This window comes from Cheilinus undulatus, linkage group 4 (assembly GCF_018320785.1).
Source record: "Cheilinus undulatus linkage group 4, ASM1832078v1, whole genome shotgun sequence".
NCBI classification, from domain to species: Eukaryota; Metazoa; Chordata; class Actinopteri; order Labriformes; family Labridae; genus Cheilinus; species Cheilinus undulatus.
Window position 1 is genome coordinate 18,828,059 of NC_054868.1, and position 19,161 is coordinate 18,847,219.

Below are 19,161 nucleotides of genomic sequence, written 5' to 3' on the forward strand. Positions count from 1 at the left end.
AACTACGGTGTGCCCAATGTGGAGGGCAGCACGAGTATGGAAAATGTGGAAAAGATGCTCAAGTGAAATGCTGTAACTGTGGAGGAGATCATAGGGCTGCATACTCTAAAGAGAGTAAGAAAGGAGGGAGCACACAGTATGGATGTCAGTGAAAAGGGACAGAGGGATACAGTGCAGAGAGCAAGCACTCAAGAAAATCAGACCCAAATGCGAGTGCCCTCTGTACTGGGGCAAAGGACATGTACACATAAATGTAAAGTGGATGACAGTACCATGGTAGTGAAAAAAGAGAACTTTGTGGCTTTTATCTGCTATGCCATCAGTGTAGCAGGAAACATGAACAAGAAAAGTGACAAAATTAAGACAATTGTAGAGGCAGCAGGAAAATTCCTTGACATGAAAAAATTAAAGCAGATCAGATACATACACTGTTGACAGTAGCAGAAGCAGCAGAAAACACAAAAGATGTGGCTTGATGCACTAATCATGGTTATACACATTCTTCAGTGGAATGCCAGAAGTTTGCTAGCTAATGGTCAGGAGCTTAAAAGATATATTTATGATCTGGAAGTAGTTCCACATGTTATCTGTGTTCAGGAAACTTGGTTGAGACCTCAGATAGGATCCCTGGATTCAGCGCAGTTAGACATGACAGAGATGATAACCATAGTGGAGGAGGTTGTGCCACATTTATCAAAGATGGGTTGGCCTACAGAGAGATCACCTCGCCTAAAGAGATAGAGTGTGTTGTAGTAGAGCTCTGTTGCTCACAGAAAGAAAGAAATTTGAAGATAATAAACTTCTATAATCCATGCAGGAACTTATCATGTGACATGTTTAAAGAAATAGCAGGTACAGTATGCAAGAGAAAAATTTGGTGTGGGGATTTCAATGCACATAACAGCTTAGGGGGCAGTAAACTTACAGACAATAACGGGAGTGTAGTTGAGAAAATGATGGATGAAAGAAATCTGGTTTGTATTAACGATGGAAAAGGAACCAGAATAAATGTAAACAGAGGATCAGTATCAATACTAGATCTTACTCTGGTGTCAGATAAAATGGTGAATATTTGTGAATGGAGTGTTAAGGATGATACTACACTAGGGAGTGATCACTTCCCAATTATTACCACAATAAATGATCATGTGTGTAAGCAAGAAGGGTAGGAAGTCACCAGATGGTGCTTTAGTAAAGATAACTGGGAACATTTTAGATTGTACTGTAAGGAGACTGCACACATGGTAACACTTGAATGAAACATAGAGGAATGCACTAGTGAAGATACGGAGCATATCTTAAATGCTGCAAATCTTTGTATTCCAAAAAGAACAACAAAAGGCGTGGTAAGAGTAGTTCCGTGAATGACGAATGCAGCAGAGCAATAAAAGAAAGAAACAAGGCTCTTAGGATGTTAAGAAAGAGCATGTCAATAGAGAACCTTGTAGACTACAAAAAGAAAAGGGCTGTGGCCCGAAGGATAATAAAGAAAGCAAAAAAGGAAACATGGAGGAACTATTGTTCAGCTATAGGAAAAGAAATAAAATTACAAAATGTTTGGGCAATGTTTAAGAAAATGAGTGGGAAAAGAAGCTCTGTTAAAATCCCAGCGCTGGTCAGTGGTCAGAGATTAGCTATAGCAAACAAAGAAAAGGCAGATGTGTTAGGTGAGACATTTGCTGCTGTGCATAGTGGTGAACACCTCGGTGCTAAGCATAGGCAGCAAAAGGAGAGAACACTCAGAGAACTTGGAGAGGTAAGGAAGAAGAAAGAAAGCTTTACAACAACACTAGACATGGAATTAACAATGAAAGAACTTAAAGTAGTGCTTAAAGGTACTGGGTACACAGCCCCAGGGGAAGATCAGCTCTGTTATGCCATGTTCCGGCAGCTCCCTGAAGTGTCATTAAATAAAGTGTTGAAATTCTTTAATAAAATCTGGAGAGATGGAGTTGTTCCAAGTAGTTGGAAAAGGGCAATTATATTGCCATTTAACAAGCCAGGGAAAGACCACACTAACCCTAGTAACTACAGACCGATAGCACTCATGTCACACCTGTGTAAATGGATGGAAAAGATTCTTGTACACAGACTTTCATATGCATTAGAACAGAGAGGGTTAATAAATGATATTCAGTGTGGGTTTAGAAAGAGTCAATCCACTACTGAAGCACTAGTTAGGGTAAGTAATGATATTGAAAAGGCATTAAAGATGAAAGAAACAATGGTAATTGTATTATTCGACATAGAAAAAGCATATGATTCAATGTGGAGGGAAGGTTTACTGATTAAGTTAAATCAAATGGGCATTAATGGGAGAATGTATAATTGGATAATGAGTTTTCTCTCAGACAGGAGAATAAGAGAGAAATAAGAGTGCTAAGAGTGAAAGTTGGGGCAGAGCTGTACCCCATGGTACCCCACAAGGGAGTGTTATCAGCCTAGTGTTGTTCAACATAATGATAAATGATATTTTTGCAAATGTAGAGGAGGTATTAGATCAGCTTTGTATGCAGATGATAGGGCCATCTGGATGAGGGGGAGAAATGTTTCTCATGTGACGGAAAAAATAGCAGTTGAGAAAGTAGAGAAATGGTCATACAAATGGGGTTTTAAGATGTCAGTATATAAGTCCTGTTATATGATGATCACTAGTAAGAGAAAGATTGAGGTGGAGAATATAACAATGTATGGTCAGCCATTAGAGATGGTGGCTGAATTTAAGTATCTGGGCCTATGGCTAGACAGTAAATATTCATGGAAAAAACAATTTGAGTTCATGCAGAAATCACCTCTTGCCCCACATGGGGAGTTGGAATAGAAAAGTATGGGATATAGCAGTGGTTACCAACCTGAGGTCCAGGTTGGGACGTCAGGGGGCATGGGGTTCTGTCTGCTCTGATGTTTTCAAAAATAGATGTACATATATTCAAAAATCCTGATTAGAAACATAATATAAGATGCTGTATTAGATAAAACAAAGATAAAAAATAAAGATCAGGTTTAAAATTGGAGGAAAAATGACACAACATTTTTTAGGGATTTTTTTTTTAGATTGAAAAGTTGTAATTTAAGAAGGAAAAACTAAAGATTTCAGAATTTAAAAGTTGTTAATTTTGACATTAGAAAATCAAAAATGTGATTTTTTTTAGCATCATAAATGTACAACTGTGTAAGGTTAAATATTTAAAAAAAAAATCTAAAACAGTTGTTGGATTTTCAACTTTTTGACCTTATAATCTCAACAATTTTTTTCTCTCATAAATCAATTACTTTTTAACTTGAGAATTTCAAGTTTTTTTTGAAAATCATCAGATCCTCTTTATCTATCTATCTATCTATCTATCTATCTATCTATCTATATATTTCTTCAAGGCTGGACCCTTATATGCTGCCATAATAATAGTTAGTTTATACATTGATGTTTCCTCAAGAACACGTGTATGTAGGCATATTATGTTGGGATGTTCTCAATCGAAACAGTTAAAATGGGTGTAAATTTTGTCCATGTGGGTCCCAGGGGGTCTTAGCTCATCTTCAATACGAGTAGAGGACCCTAAGGAAAAAAGGTTTGGAGACACTGGAATATAGAATGCGCTGCAGCAAACACAGATGTCAGGGTAATTCATGAACTATCAGAGGTTACCAGGTAGTATGGATCACGTGCAAAAAGTACTTTAGTCAAAAAAGATTTGGTGATTCCAGGAGGCTTTAGAGTTGAGGAGATGGACACAAAAATGACATGGATAAGACAAGCATTCCACATTGAGAAACTAGAATGGCCGTCTGAGGCGGCAGACCCACGCCTGAGCAGCGCCACAGAGGAACTCATGCTCCCATTGATTACTATAGTGTTCAAAATGTCGAAGTCCAAGGAAAACCGAACGGGTGCGCGGATCATCACCAAAATCTAATCGATTCTTCCCTGTCACTATCCCAATATTCCCTGAAAGTTTGGTGAAGATCCAACGGCCCATTCTTGAATTATCTTGTACACATACAAACAAACAAACAAACAAAGATAGGGAACCCTTTACATAACCCCCTGCCGATTTCATCGGCGTGGGTAATAAAAATAGCTTGACTGACTAAGCCAAAAACATCTGGTTTCTGTTTTTGGATTAAAATAGAATAGTGAGAAGAAACATCATGACCTGTAGTACTATTTTTATTCAACAGTTCAACAACAAGCATATGGAAGTTAATTGTTAAAAATAGCATTGTTTCTAACCATGACCATGCTCTGAATAAGGTCCTGTGTTTTCATAAGGTCAGAGTGAAGCCCTATTTTGTCAGTCCTAAAATGAATATGAAGCTTAATCCCAGATTGCAATACGTTAAAGGACTTCAAATATTTATTTGGTGTTTGAAACTTTTTGTCAAAAGCATTTTTGTATCTTGTCTTTATATTTTTTTCTGGTTGTGTGACGCAAGATAAATTACAACCCATCAGTTTTTGATTTTTAGCCGGTCAGTCAGCGTACTGAGAAGAGTTTTTGCACACAAATGTAAATTTTCTCACGAGTTAAACAAAAATAAACATGTACAGCAACAAAGTGCACATGCATCCATTGATGGTCAGAATATACTTGTTTGCAGGATAAATCTTTATTTGAACCTGACCTAACACAGGCTCCTGTCGACTTCTGGTGGTGGTAAATGCTGTTAAAAATGTGTGAAGCAGTTCTTTAGCATACACATTTAAGTTCCAAACACATTTTTAAAGAGCTGTAATGCATTTGAAGTTTCCTTCCACGCGCTGTTCTCCAACACACATCAAATGTCCAACAGAGAATCACCTTTTTCAGGAAAAATTTCTTGCAACAGTACAACACTGCCAGCAGAGGGTGCAGCCAAGCACCGGAAGGGGACTTGATGAGGATCACTGAGGTGCTGCTGAGCTGGAAAAAGAAGCAGGCAGAAAATGAAAACCACAGAGTCAAAACAGTTTTAGTGAAAATCTGACTTTCTAGGACCTCTGTTGTATTGTTTTCACCTTTTTGTCTTTTGCTGAATTTCTGCTTCATTCTCCATCACATGGGGGTGGAAAATACTTTCTTACTCTTACAGATGAGGACGAAATTATTAGCCCCCTTCCAGTTTTTCCAAAGTATTTCCCAAGTGCGGTTAAAAAGAGCAAGGAACTGTTAACACAGCTTTCCAAACATTTTATTTTGGATGCTAACATTATTTTATTTTGCTCACAGAAACAAAATTCTTTCACAAAAACCAAACACTACCATGGCCTATATCAGTAGCCCCCTTTAGAACAGACCTTTTGGTTTAGCCATAGCACAAACCACTATTGTATACTGATGTGCTTTAACTTTGTAATGCTCATAGCTTGTAACATCAGGTTTAAACTGAGGTTCATCTTCCAATTTACACACAGTGTAACTTAAAACAGTGTAACAGTGTAAACTTAAAAAGTAAGGCAATTTGTGTTTGGTACATTATTTCTTTGTTGTAACAATGCTTCTTGGTAATAAATCTTATACCGTTGGAAAACCTGTTTATTACCCTTTTAAATGATGCCACATTTGTAAGGATCATGCTTTTGTGGGATGAGCAGCAGATCAGAGTATGTGGGTTGCGCCCCTGAAAAATGTGCCAAATCTTCTCTGCCAATGCCAAACAGCTTATTTTGCTGTTGCTACTGACTCTTGTTTTGAGCTTCTGGTACCCCCTGATTGGCAGCACCTGTGAATATGGGCCCTGCTACAGTGGTCAGTAGATGTCTGCTTCAAGAATCGGCATGCCACGTTTGACTGATCTGGATAGGGCCCGTCGGTTGGGCAACTTCAAGCTGGTGTTCAGCAAAACCGAGTTGCGGCATTGTTTGGAGTGAACCCTAGTACCATCTCCAAACTGAAGGCCAAGTTTCATATAATGGGGAATGTCAGAGACAGGCTGCGAAGTGGGCGTCCCAAGAAGACAACACCCTAAGAATACTTTTTTCTCACCCTGTCAGCAAGAACTCTATCCTCCAAGATGACAACACTCGCCCCCGCAGAGCGGGGTTTATCAGAGACTACCTTCAGAATTTGGGAGTGGAGAGGATGAAATGGCCTGCCAGCAGTCCTGACCTTAACCCCATTGAACACTTGTGGGATCAGCTTGGGCGTGCTGTTCGTGCCAGAGTGACCAACACAACCACGTTGGCTGACTTCCGACAAATGCTGGTTGAAGAATGGGATTCCATCCCACAGCAGTGTGTGACCAGGCTGGTGACCGGCATGAGGAGGAAGTGCCAGGCTGTTGTGGCTGTGTATGGTGCTTCCACACGCTACTGAGGCTCCTGTTAGTTAAATTAATAAATTGTTAAATTGTCAATTGTCTTGTTTCTTCAAACTTCAATCATCCAATCCACCAAACACCCAACAAGAATCAATGGCAGAATCAGCTGTTTGGCATTGGCAGAGAAGATTTGGCACATTTTTCATGGCTGTAAACCACATACTCAGCTCTGCTGCTCATCCCACAAATGCATGATCCTTACAAATGTGGCATAATTTAAAAGGGTAATAAACAGGCTTTCCAGCGGTATAAAATTTATTGCCAAGAAGCATTGTTACAACAAAGAAATAATGTACGAAACACAAATTGCCTTACTTTTTGTTTTAAGTTTATATGCCTTCTCCTTCTCCAGTCTAAGACTTGCGTCACTTATGCAGCTTGAAACATGACCCGCACTTGCCTGTAAAAGCCTATAGACTCTGATTCAGGACACTAATGAATAACTTAGCCAAGTCCAGAGTTGTAGTCTCAAAGAAGGTAATCAGAATGGACCAAGAAAAAGTCCACTTCTGCAGAAGAGACACCTTCAGCCAGACTGAGGTGTGCTAATTCAATTCAGTTCAATTCAATTCAAAACTTTATTACAGACTCTAGGTCCAGAGAATAAAAAAGAACAAAAAACAAACAAAACAATACAAAACACATAAAAAGGACAGAACAATACATGCATGTTACCGTGACAGCACAATAAGTTAATGAATCAGATTCAATATAAGCACAAAAAATAAAATTACATTAAAAACAGGCATCTGTACCAGTGTTTCCATAGTGGAGACATGTATTTAACAGCACTATGTTTGATGTTCGTTAAGGCCAAAATAATTTCATTCCCCGGAATCAAGTCGACACATGAATTTATACACAAGATTTCTTAATACAGCATGTAGAGTATTAACTCCTGCACCTACAAACATCTCACTTGCACTGCACCATCTTGGTCTTTTCAGTAGTAATCTCAGAGCATCATTGTAGGCTACTTGTAGCCTCTGCATACTTGATTTCTTATTGTCTAATGACAACCTAGAGAAAGATTATGCAAACTGGAAGCATGTTCTTTGGTCAGATGAAACTAAACTTTCTGCTGTAAGAGAGAGGCATTTAGAGACTGTAGGAAAGTGAAACTCCAGAGAGAACTGCATGCTGATGACTTAAAACTTCCAAATATTTATACCTGAAGGTCGCGAAATACTGTAGTCATTTTATACATATCCCATGGCAAAACCTGTGATATATCAGGTATATTTGATATATTGCCTGATCCTATTTTAAACTATAGCCAACCAGCCAAAGTCAGTTGCTCCAACTTCAGATTATAAATATTAAACATATTCAGAATTAACAATCCAAAATTCTATTGGGAGACACAGAGAACAGCTGAGCTGGCAGGACCGGGATTATTAGGCTTTGTGGAATGGTGCAATAGCCGATAAGGAAGCAAGTGCAGTGAAGGAGGAAGCATGACAAGTGAAACGGACAACAAATTGATGGCAACAATAGTAAACATGAAGCGTACAGGTACAGTAGATCAACATCAGAAATGGTGGGACCAACTTGTTGATTTGTGGAAACAGACTGAGGGTTTATGCAGTGTGTCCTTTAGAACATAACTCAATCAAATAGACAAGGAGGGAGCTGGGTCAAAACTGCCAGTGCTGTGGATGTAGCAGGTGGTTAACAGCTACCAGCATTTAGGTTGTTTATTGTCAAGTTGCATTTGACCTTGTGAGTTCTGAGAGTGGAGACTTGTTGGTGAATAAACTTTTTAGTGAGTGGTGAACATTATAATCATCTTGTTGCAAACCACACACTATAAGAACAAAACTGTTAAATCTGTCATTGTTGTCACCATTTGTGGGGGTTCTAATATAAAAAGTTGGTAACGATTCTAAAATATTTCAGTGTGGGAAAGTCTGCAGGAGCTCTCTTAAAGTGATGATGATCTGTGCATAGCTTTTTACTCTACTTGTGTTTGTGGATGACTTCACCTCCCATGGCAGCCTTATAAGTAAGAACAGTGGTACCCAGGAAAACCTCAATGCAAGGCTGGGAAAGGCCCAGTGTGCCTCTTCCGTACTCTGTTCCATCTGTAAGTCGAAACAATGCAGCCTTGAAACAGAGATGCTCATCTATATCAGCCACGTCAAGGTTGTCCTGTATGGTTCAGAGAGCTGTTGAGAAGTGAAAACAGACATAAGGAGACTGTAAGTTTTTCACAAAGGATGGCTACTGTACAAGAAATCAGGTAGCCGGAGCATCATCGAGGAATTTACACACAGATGGTTGAGATGGCTGAGAATGGAGCATGACTGGATTACAGAAGCTGCCTAAAGATGGACACAATCAGAAGCAAAAGAAAACTGGGGAGGCCCAAAATTAGGTTTGGTCAGACATGGGAGCACATGCCAACCTTGGTTCGGTAATGCTCTGACCTCCTGATGGCTGTCCTCTGGGCCTTTGCCAGGCCCATGCCCCATCTCTCCAGGTATGCCCTCCCAACTGCCTCATCCATGGCGCACCCGGTCACCCCCAGTAAACAAGATTGACCAAGGCATCCCCTCTGGGGACTGAATCCACCACTGAGTTGAGTATGGTACAGAATGCTTCATTTGCGGAGAATTCACCCATCCCTGTTGAAGCATAGTCTGTAACAAAGGAGACCGAGCCCAATGAAGGGGTCAGTCTGACAGGCCTTACCTCTGATATCAAGGTGGCCAGTTGGCTAGCAACTGCCAGCGCCACCCCCTCAGTGTGGCGTCCATAAGTGCAGCCAGACCAGTAGTAGGTGTATCCACCCACACTAGCCTTGCCAGTGCCAGGGTGCCTCACCTCAGACAAGGCAGCGACAGCAATCCCAAGCCTAGCCAGCTCCCTTGACAGGGCAGGCATAAGAGAGTCCTCCTGAAGAGAAGCCACATCTCAGGTACTGACCCAGAAAGACTGCCTCAAGTTGAGCCAAAGCAGTTGAGATCCACCAGCAACAACCAACCTGATCGACGCTTGTTGCACACGGATTTTCTCCTCATCTGGCAGCGAGGGTCCCAAGGGCTTTGCCCCCCCCGCCTTCATGAGATGTGGGGATGTAAACCCCCAAGCCTCGAGGCCCCATAGGAAGGGACACCAACCCTGTTTCAGCTGTATTATCTTGACCAAGACCACCTGGAACAGGACTGTGACACGTAAACTAGAACAGATGAATCTGTCATGGATAGGGGCAAAACATGCAAAGGATCAATTACAATGAAGAACGCTCATTGAAGCCACATGTCCCATAGGGGATGAAGAGGTGTAATAAATGTTTTTTTTCTTTTTCAGCAAGGTTTAAGCCTTACCTTTAAAGGTACATTTTTTATCAACATGTAGTTCAGACATTTAGTAGAATTTTGTCATAAAGAACAACTAATTGCATGAGGAAGCAAATAACACCCCAGTATTTTTACTTTTAATATAGTAAATTGTATTCAAAGTAACTAGTTTTGATTGCATACAATATCCTTCTCTCTACCACTTGGGTTTTTCAAGGATTAATTGCATCCTCCCCTGACAGTTAGACAGCATGGCCTCTGCTTTATATGCAGTGTTATTTACTGGATATTGGTGCATGCAGTCATCTGGGGATATGCTGATATTCATGCTGATTAAATGTGGCAACTGCTCACTCGATTAGCTCTGCTTTCAAGGAGGTTACCGTTTTACTAGTACCAGAGCTATTTAAGTGTTAAAAGGAGATCTTTGTTTAGCAGCAGGGTTATATTCTCAGACATTGCATAGCATGGATTTCAATTTGCTCAGGGGAAATTAGATTTGGTTACATCAGAAAAGGTCAGCTACAGAAGTACCTGCACTTCACTGGGGTTATATCCAAATTATAAAGACGTACAGGTCAAGAAGAGCTGATCCTACCTAAAGTCCTCCTGATCATTGAAAAAGATTAGCATTTCCTTAATGACTGAAAAGAAAAAGCAAGTTGAGTATATGTATTTATATACTTGATGTTTTTTTGGTGAGGACTATTTTTCATTTCTTCACAGTTGAAACAATTGTTGTCTGTCTTTTTCTGCAGGTAAATATTTTTTTAAGACAAACCTCAAAGGATACTGTTCCTGTGTTTATGTCTTTCATATAAAAACAGCAGAATTATAATAGAGTCATCATCTCCATTGAGCTCTGGGGCATCTTTTCTCTCTTCTTTGTGCTCCCACTGGTCATGCCCAGGACCTCTCCACAATGTTGAGAATGATCGAGGTGATAACTTAGAATAGAAAAAGAATAACATTTAAGTGACATCAGGTTAGAGAGGAAAGACTCAGTTCCATTTACATGAAAAGTATGCATTTTTTGTGTCTAATCAAAATGATTTAACCACTTCAATTATATTGCTGGATTATTCAGTGCTTACATAAACTGGTTGTTTGTTCTATAATAGTTTCGTTATTACAATTGTGGGGCCATAGGAATGTGAAGCATGGTAATGGACACTTGTGCATTTAAATGGATGCAAGGAACACCCTCCTTTAATATATTTCTATTTTTCTATTACTTTGTAAATTAGTTAAGTTCCCATCTGATATATTCATGCACAACGACACTGGTAGAGTTTTATTACAGGATTATTTAGGGTAAAAGCAAGTAAAGGTTACACAGGCACTGTTTGGGGCAGCTAAGTGGTCTTGCTGAAGCACAGTTGCGCATGTGTTGTTCAGTAGACCAAGATAACCTGCTGGTGTGATGCCACGCTAAGCTGATGTGCTTGTGTTCTTGTATTTACAGGTGAGCAAAGGGATAAACTGTGATAAAACTATGTGTAAACATAACGAAACAGATGTGTAATGAGTGTGTGTGGAAACAGACGCCTGTGAGTGAAATTAAGTTATGTTATGTTGAAGTTTTCAACTTATTTGATAGTCTTTGAAGTGCCGCACCTGGTGTATTTTGCCTGCAAAGATGCCAGTAGTTTATCAGACTTCCTGCTTTAATTTGTACTGATGAAAATTTTCAGTGTGTGTGAATGACAAGCTACGGACATTCATCAGCAGTATGTGTCAGCGAGCAAGTAAGTGCACGCATTGTTCAGTAGACTGAGATACCCGCTGGTATGATGCCATGCTAAGCTGATGTGCTTGTCTTCTAGCACTTACAGTCAAAAGTTTATTAAACAAACCCATGCACGTCTGGAAGGCCCTGTTTTTGTCCAAGTGTGCAACACAGTCAATAGCTGGGTTTCCATTACACTTGGAAATGCGCAAAATCTAAATAGCGCAATAAAAAACTGGAAATGGAAACATCTGAATTTCTAAGAAACCCTAAAATATTGCTAAAAAGTTTTTACGCTTTCATGAGGAGGTTTTCAGACATTTTGATACAGAAATATATCACAAAAGTATAATGGAAACAGTTTTTCCACATTTACAAGTCATGGGACGTGACGTACGGTGTCACGTGACCAGTCACTGCGAGACTACATGGCGGGGTACGTGTGGGCAGAAGAGACAAGACTTTTCTGAACATCATTCTCATACCCTTATTTATGGCTTTTGCCATAATACGGACTTCACCTCTGAACTATAATCCGTTGCCTTCGTCTTTTATTCAAAATTATCAAGGCAACCGCCGTAGATGTAACCAAAACTGTACCAACACGCAACGGGTTTTTTAGTGTCAAGCTTCCCTGCAGCGGATTCACGCAAGAAGAGATTTTACTAAATTTGCAAGGCCTATGCCCAAAACTCCCTTTAATGGAAATGCAGTCAAGGCACAATTGTACTTATTGATTTTAAGAAATATCGCCTTTATCTTGTGAAAAACTGTAATGGAAACCCAGCTACTGGCCAATCACATCATTCAGGAACACTGTAATACCTGGTCATTGCATTGATGGTTGACTGATTGTAGTTAATAGTTATTTTACTGTTAAAAATGAAAAAATAATAATTTAGTGATTAATTAAACTATCATTAATTGCAGTTTTTAGGATACTAATGTAACATTTTCCCCCTTTAATGTGACTGACCTTATTCAACAGTGATCCAGCCAATTGCCAACAGTTGGTGAAATATTGATCACCTGAGTGCAGTGAATGTGTCTCAAGTGATTGCAGTATAATGACACCTTTGTCTGGAAGGTCCAGTCACTGGTTAAGCAGTATTCCTGGCTTCCATTACACCATGAAGACACAAGAACACTCCAAGCAAGAAAAAGTTACTGAAAAGTATAAGTCAGGAGACGGATACAAAAATAGATACACACAAACTTTCTAGCGATTAGGAAACAGCTCCCCCTCTGAATGTCTTGATGATTAATAAGGTAGGTAAATATTATTTTGACATTGCTATCAGTAAGCCATAACCAGACTTAGTGATAGCAACCCAGGTCCTCTTTTATCCATGTGTGGCACTGTTATGCATGACGAGGATGTGAAGGTTGACGGTGCTGTCTTATAGTTTCCATGTCTTAGAGTGGTACATTTCCATGCTTACTGGAGACTTCACCAATCATGTCATGTCATAAAAACCAAAGCTACAAATAAGGTGGGACAAATAAAACAATGTGCGGGGGAAAGCTGAAGGTGTGTGTGCAGGGGTGGTTTCAGTCATTTGGAGGCCCCAGGCAAAAACCATTGTAAGGCCCCTCCCCCCTTTGAGTAAAAGAGAGATCACAGTGAATGGAAAAATTATTTCAAAGCATTGCTTTTCCAGCAACTGACAGAAAACTACAGGACATACCTAAATGGGAAATACAAATACCCAAACAGTCAACAGCACTAAAAGAGCATCACGTTAGAATAAGCACATCATAGTATTTTGACATGTGTGTTGCAAGGTGGAACTTTAAAAATAAGAAAATACATGCTCATTATTGGTGACACATCCATTCTTCTGCCACAAATCATACATTTTTGTTTTTTCATGCCATTTTACCTCATAGTAATCCACCAATGTGACATCAGTGGGCTTTATGAGGTATCTGGACCTTGCTGTTCAGGCCTGGTCTCCTCCTCAGTGAGTTTTCTAGATAATGAAATTGGTCCTTGGGTTGAGCGGCACTGTTCTAAACCTTTTTCTTCTCTTATTCTTCTTTATTCTGAATGCCCGTGACTCTTAGAAACTTTTTACTCCATCAGGCACAGTAGCCTTTTTTAAAATGGTAAAAAGTATGATATTTCTTTTTCAATCCAAAAAATGTAAAGCTGGAGGAACCTCAAACAAAAGATTTACATATAGTATTCTGAAATGCTCTTGAAATCAGTTCAGTTGTTGGTGTTGTTTGTTATTATATACAACATTTGCTGTGATCACCAGATTTAATAAGTCCTGGTGACAACTGCTTTAGTTTGGTTACTTCAGTTTAGTTTGGTACAAACAACAGGCTGACAACCAATCCATGGCTGAAACAAACCTGCTGACCCTGGACCTCTATTCTTTCTACCATTGCTATGGGTAAGAAATCTAAATGCACTTTCCACCCCATAGATTTGGCCGTGCATCCCACTGTGCAGTGCCAGTAAAAGGTTAACACCCCACTCAGTTAAAGGAAGCCGTAGAGAGCTGTTCTTTGTGTTTCGAACCAGCTTGATTCTTTCTCTCTTTTTATCCACTTATGTTTGAACACACCACCCTGATGTGTGAGCTTCCTCCCAGGAAGTCATTGATTTCTTTGAATGCTGGGTAAAAATGTTCCCTTCACTCTATTCTGAAAATGAACTAGAGTTTGTATTATTATTGGCTTCATTTCATAAAGAGCATGATGTGTTCTTGCCTTTAATTTCATGAGATTATATGCACAGTTAAAACTATGAGAGTATGATAATTGTTGGTAATGTAAAAAATTACATAATTTCATTATTTTGATAATAATTATTAACCTATAAAATCCAATTAAAGTGTTGGTTACCTCCTCAGAAGACTACACACTGTGAAACAGTAGGTGGTGTTGTAGTAGGTAACTCACCATTAAACCCCAGAGAAGAAGAAGCCTCTAAGTGGAAAGTTACTAATTACATTCACTCAGATTTTTGTGTACTTTTACTTTTTGAAATCAGGATTTTTACTTCTACTTAAATAAGTTTCAACCAGAGTAACTGTACTTTTACTTGAGTGTAATACTTTTTTTCCATCTCTTTTGACCACCCAGTCTTTATGGTCATGTTTTCAGTGGATTGTTGCTGATTTTGTTGTTAGTCATATTTGCACTGTGAGTGAAGTTATCCCCTGAGTTAGAGCTCCTGCCTGTGAACTAAGATGCTCCTGGTAGAGACATTGTGCATCATTGTGCATTGCCTTGCTATTAAGTTGACTATCTGCTTTGTTCTTGCCAGAGGAGACCCACCTTGCCGCAGATTTTCCAGAGTTTAGGTATCTCTGTCATACTGTAAAACATTTATCACTTTGAAAGTGTAGTTTATATGCACTGTGGACCAACATAGATATTTTTTAAGTGTTAAATTTAATCCTGCACAGGTTTAATAAATACTGCAAATTTTTCTGTGTATTTGACTTTATTGTAGAGGTCTGAATTTACCTGAACTACTTGGTTGGAGATCTGTTCTCTTGGTGTTCTTGCCAATAAGAGAAGATCATATTTTACTGTGCAACTCTGAAGCTACTCAGTACGTAGAAATTTAAGTAAACTTTAAATTAAATACTTTTTAATTGAGTAGATTTATAGACAGTACTTTTACTTTAAAATGATGTGTAGTTTAACCAGAGTAACTGTACTTGCATACAATACTCTTGCACTTTTTCCACCTCTGGCACAGACTAAATAAAGCATTGTTACTTAAGTAGACCATAGCATTAATAGTGCGGCTGCGTATCTTCTCTATATCGGTGCTAACTCCAAACTTTTAAAACAGTACTGGTGCCAGAAGGATGCCTGAATTTATACTTTCAGGAGAAAAAAATATAATTTTGACCCAGGTAAAAGACGAACAACCTTTTTATTCTCCATTGATCATTGAGCGGCTCCTGAGAGTCTCTGTCTGTTGTCATACCTTTAAAAAGTCATACTAAGACCTAAAAATCCCAGATCAAACTTAGAAAGGACAAGAGGAAGTGCTTAAAGTTCCTGGTGGTCTGATCATTTATGAAATACATTTTCTGCTGAGACGAGCCATAGAGAGAGCCACGTTCATCGATGACCTCTCCCTCCCACTGCTATAAACATACACAAATAATGATCCATCGAAAAACAAATCATGATGATCGGCACCATAAATACTATTCTTTGCACTGTAATAGCAATACACTATAGTGTGCTCATGTGAATCAATTAGTGGGACATGGGATAAGAAGAATAAATTTTGACTTATCTGTGTAAAGATTCAGACAAAATTCCTGCATTGGTGCCGTGTCAGAGACAAGTCATGAAGTAAATAAAATACAGAGGCCCATGAACAGAGCAGAGGCCATCATGCAACCACCTGCTTTTCTTTCTTTCCATGCAATCCTCTTTAAAATCATTCATCTACCAAAGAATAGCAGACCATGCCTATGCTGCATTTGGCCAATCAGTGTCAAGTAATTAAGCCAGCTGTGTAATTATAAAGCAGTAGCAGTTGAGCAGTATACTGAATAACAGCACTACTGTGGTGATCTTTGGCCTGCTGTGTGCCAATAACTGGATCTAAGCAGTACAGAACAATTCACTCCCTTTCCTGTCATATTAAATTTATTTTCATGCTTTTTGCTGAATATTCAACTCTCCCTACTTGAATGTCCATCAGTAACTGAAGGACAATCAAGCATGTAACACCTTTTATAGAGAGTCTAGTGACTGAGCAGCAAAAGAAAAGTAGTGCTTTAAAGAAGTAAGGCCAGTTTTCCACATTTATAGAAGGCACAGAGATATGTTGGATTCTGTTATCTAGTGTATCCTTCAAATGTGCTGTTTTTAAAGTACCTGTAGACAAGCCTCTGTTTAATACTGTAGTGCAGACTGATTCTAGAAAAAGGCCTGCTTTCCTTTAATTCTCTTAATTAAGGACACACGCAGGACATGAGCACTAATTATTATATAAAACTTAGGAGAGCCACTCCAATAAATTGAAGTACTCAAATAACTTTTAAAAAAATATCATAATGACTGACAAATGTGATGACATGGTTGACTCAGCACTGCCGCTCTCCAAGGGTCAATGCTTTCAACCACTCAGGCTAATGGAAGACCATCATAGCAACACTGTTTCAGTGGCGGTCTCACAATTTAAGTCACACCTTGTGAACAAGAAGGACACATCTTGTAGGTAGATTGCATCGCTGGCAGCCCGACAAGAGAATTTGGCAGGTAAAGTCCTCATATTTTTGTGGAGCTGATGCAGCCACAGTTCAGCTGCAGTCAGAGGTACAGTATATATGGTGGACTGGAAGCTGTAATTTGGAGCTCTCTGTCTTAACCTGAGCTACAAGACTATTTTTATCCATGTAATTTGCAGCTCATGACAGTGCTGTAAGGTGTAGAAAAGTGATGCTCAAATAACTGCAGCAGGAAAAGAACATCAAAAGCTTTCAACAACTTTATAGTCTCTACAAGTATCATTAACTGTGGTATGCTGACTGAAGCTCAAACCACAGAAGCCAGACAATAGTGTCATTAAATTCAGAACATCCTTATGCCATCAGTTGGTGCAGTTCAAAAGATGTGCAAGGTGAAGTAGTGTCTACGAATCTCAGCTTTGATTAATCAGGGACGTTCAGATGTCTGTCAGCAGGAGGAGGAAGTAAAAACTTGTGTTTTCCTCACTATTGAAGACAGAAACACCAATCATTCATGCGGTCTGTTTCACTATTGAACTAAAACCAAAGACCACGTGATCATTCATGAACAAAGAACAGCAAACTACTGCAGCTAACTCAAGGACACACAGTTAACAATTATTAATGACAGTTATACTTACAAGCAGACTTCATAACATTTAATCTATTAGAGTACCAAAATTACAATAAAAAATGCAGAATTATAGAACTCAAATAAATCAATTGAAAGTTAAACACATGAGATGATTTATCCTCTGCTGCAATTCACAAACAAGAGCATACCACATATCATGTTGGAGTTGATAAAAACTGAGCAGCAGTTAATGTTACTGCAGCTACAGTGAGGAAGACGAGAGAGGAGACATCAAAGTACACTGAAATTATGCTGCTGAACCAGCCGAGGCAGAGGATGCGGGAATGTCTGTTATATTCAGATGCCAGCAAGCAGATTTGACATGTTGTCTGCAGCCATTTACTCTATTCAAAAGCGCACACAACCTGGTCAGTGACTGACATGCCAGATGGATGTATTTCACACATCCATCTGGCGTGTACATGGTGACTATAGACATGTAAGTACTCGACTTTTGTCATTTTTGAAAAGAAAACAACTCACTGCTGTTCTTTGTTCTTCTTTTAATGAAGAAATGTCATCAAGTTCTGATAAAACTGGCGCTTTAGCAGCATCCACACTAATCTCTACCTCCATAACTGCACCAGCTCTCGCTGCTGCTTGTTTACGTCACGACTCTGCTGTGCCTGAAAGTACTGTCCCTTGTTGCTGATTAGTCCTGTCACTTTCTAACCGGGCCAAAACACTTCAGTTTTCAAGATGGATTCGCCCCTGAAAAACAAGGTAATGGGCATATCCATCTGCTTTGCAAGGTTAGTCAGTGACATGATGTGCATATTATTTTTTTTTGTGTGTCTGAATCTATTATTTCCTTTTGAAAAAAAATCATCTCATGGCATGTCATTTTGTTATATGAAACCTACTTTTTGAATACTTTTTCAGTATATTTGAATGATACAATTAATTTAATATTTTGGGATCTCAAACCCTAGAAATGTCAGGTGATATGACCCTCTGAGAAAATGAACTGATTATTAACACTTTAAAAATGACATTTCTATTGTGAGAAACTTAAACTAGAATACTTTGGAATAATTTGTAAAATAATAATTCAACAGCTTTTGTTCAAAGGTATCATTTAGAGGCAAGTAATATCACTGAAGAACTTTTGTCCCTGAAATTGTAAGTTCTCACATGTCAGGATGACACAACCGTATGGGTATTTTATTCTGAAATAAGGAGATAAAAACATATAGCAGCATATTTATCATTCATTTGACTCTCACTGACATTCATGGCTGACTGAAATGCTTTATAGATCCTTTAAAACTTCTTTTCAGTCATGGGTTCACAGGTACATTGTCCATGACAGGTGGTACAACCAATATAAAATATCTCAAAATGTATTTTACCATAGAACATTTGTTTGTTTGTTTTTTAATTTCCCCTTTCTAACAAGAACAAAAGTAACAATGTGTCAAAGCTTTTAGCTTATTTAGTTTGAAATTAGCTGCAAATGTCAGGTGCTGCAACTAGTGTTTCAGACGGTGCAAGTGCCTATAAAGTTTGACTGTATGAAACAAATGATATTATTTAAAGCAATAAAAATATTGACTTTACCTCCAATAAGGTACAGGAGGTATTACAAATGAAAACCTCTCATGGTGGGGCTAAATGAAACACTGTGTCCCCACTAACCCCATTCATGGTGCACAAAGATAGGAGAAATGAAAAATGTAAGTGTAATAGCATATAAATCAAAACACTTTTTCACATTATCTTTATATTATGTATATGTATCTTATTTTATATCAATTTATGAAAACAATTTTGATCTATATAATTATTAGTAAAATAATATAATATAAACCATCCATAATATGCAAAAAGACCTCATAATCATATTAATTCATATGATATTCATATTAATCACTGATATAATAATAGCAAGAAGATGTATTTTTAACATATATTTTCAGATCAATGTTGATACATCATCTTAATTCCTGATTATTTTCTCTATATTATATTGGATGCTTACAT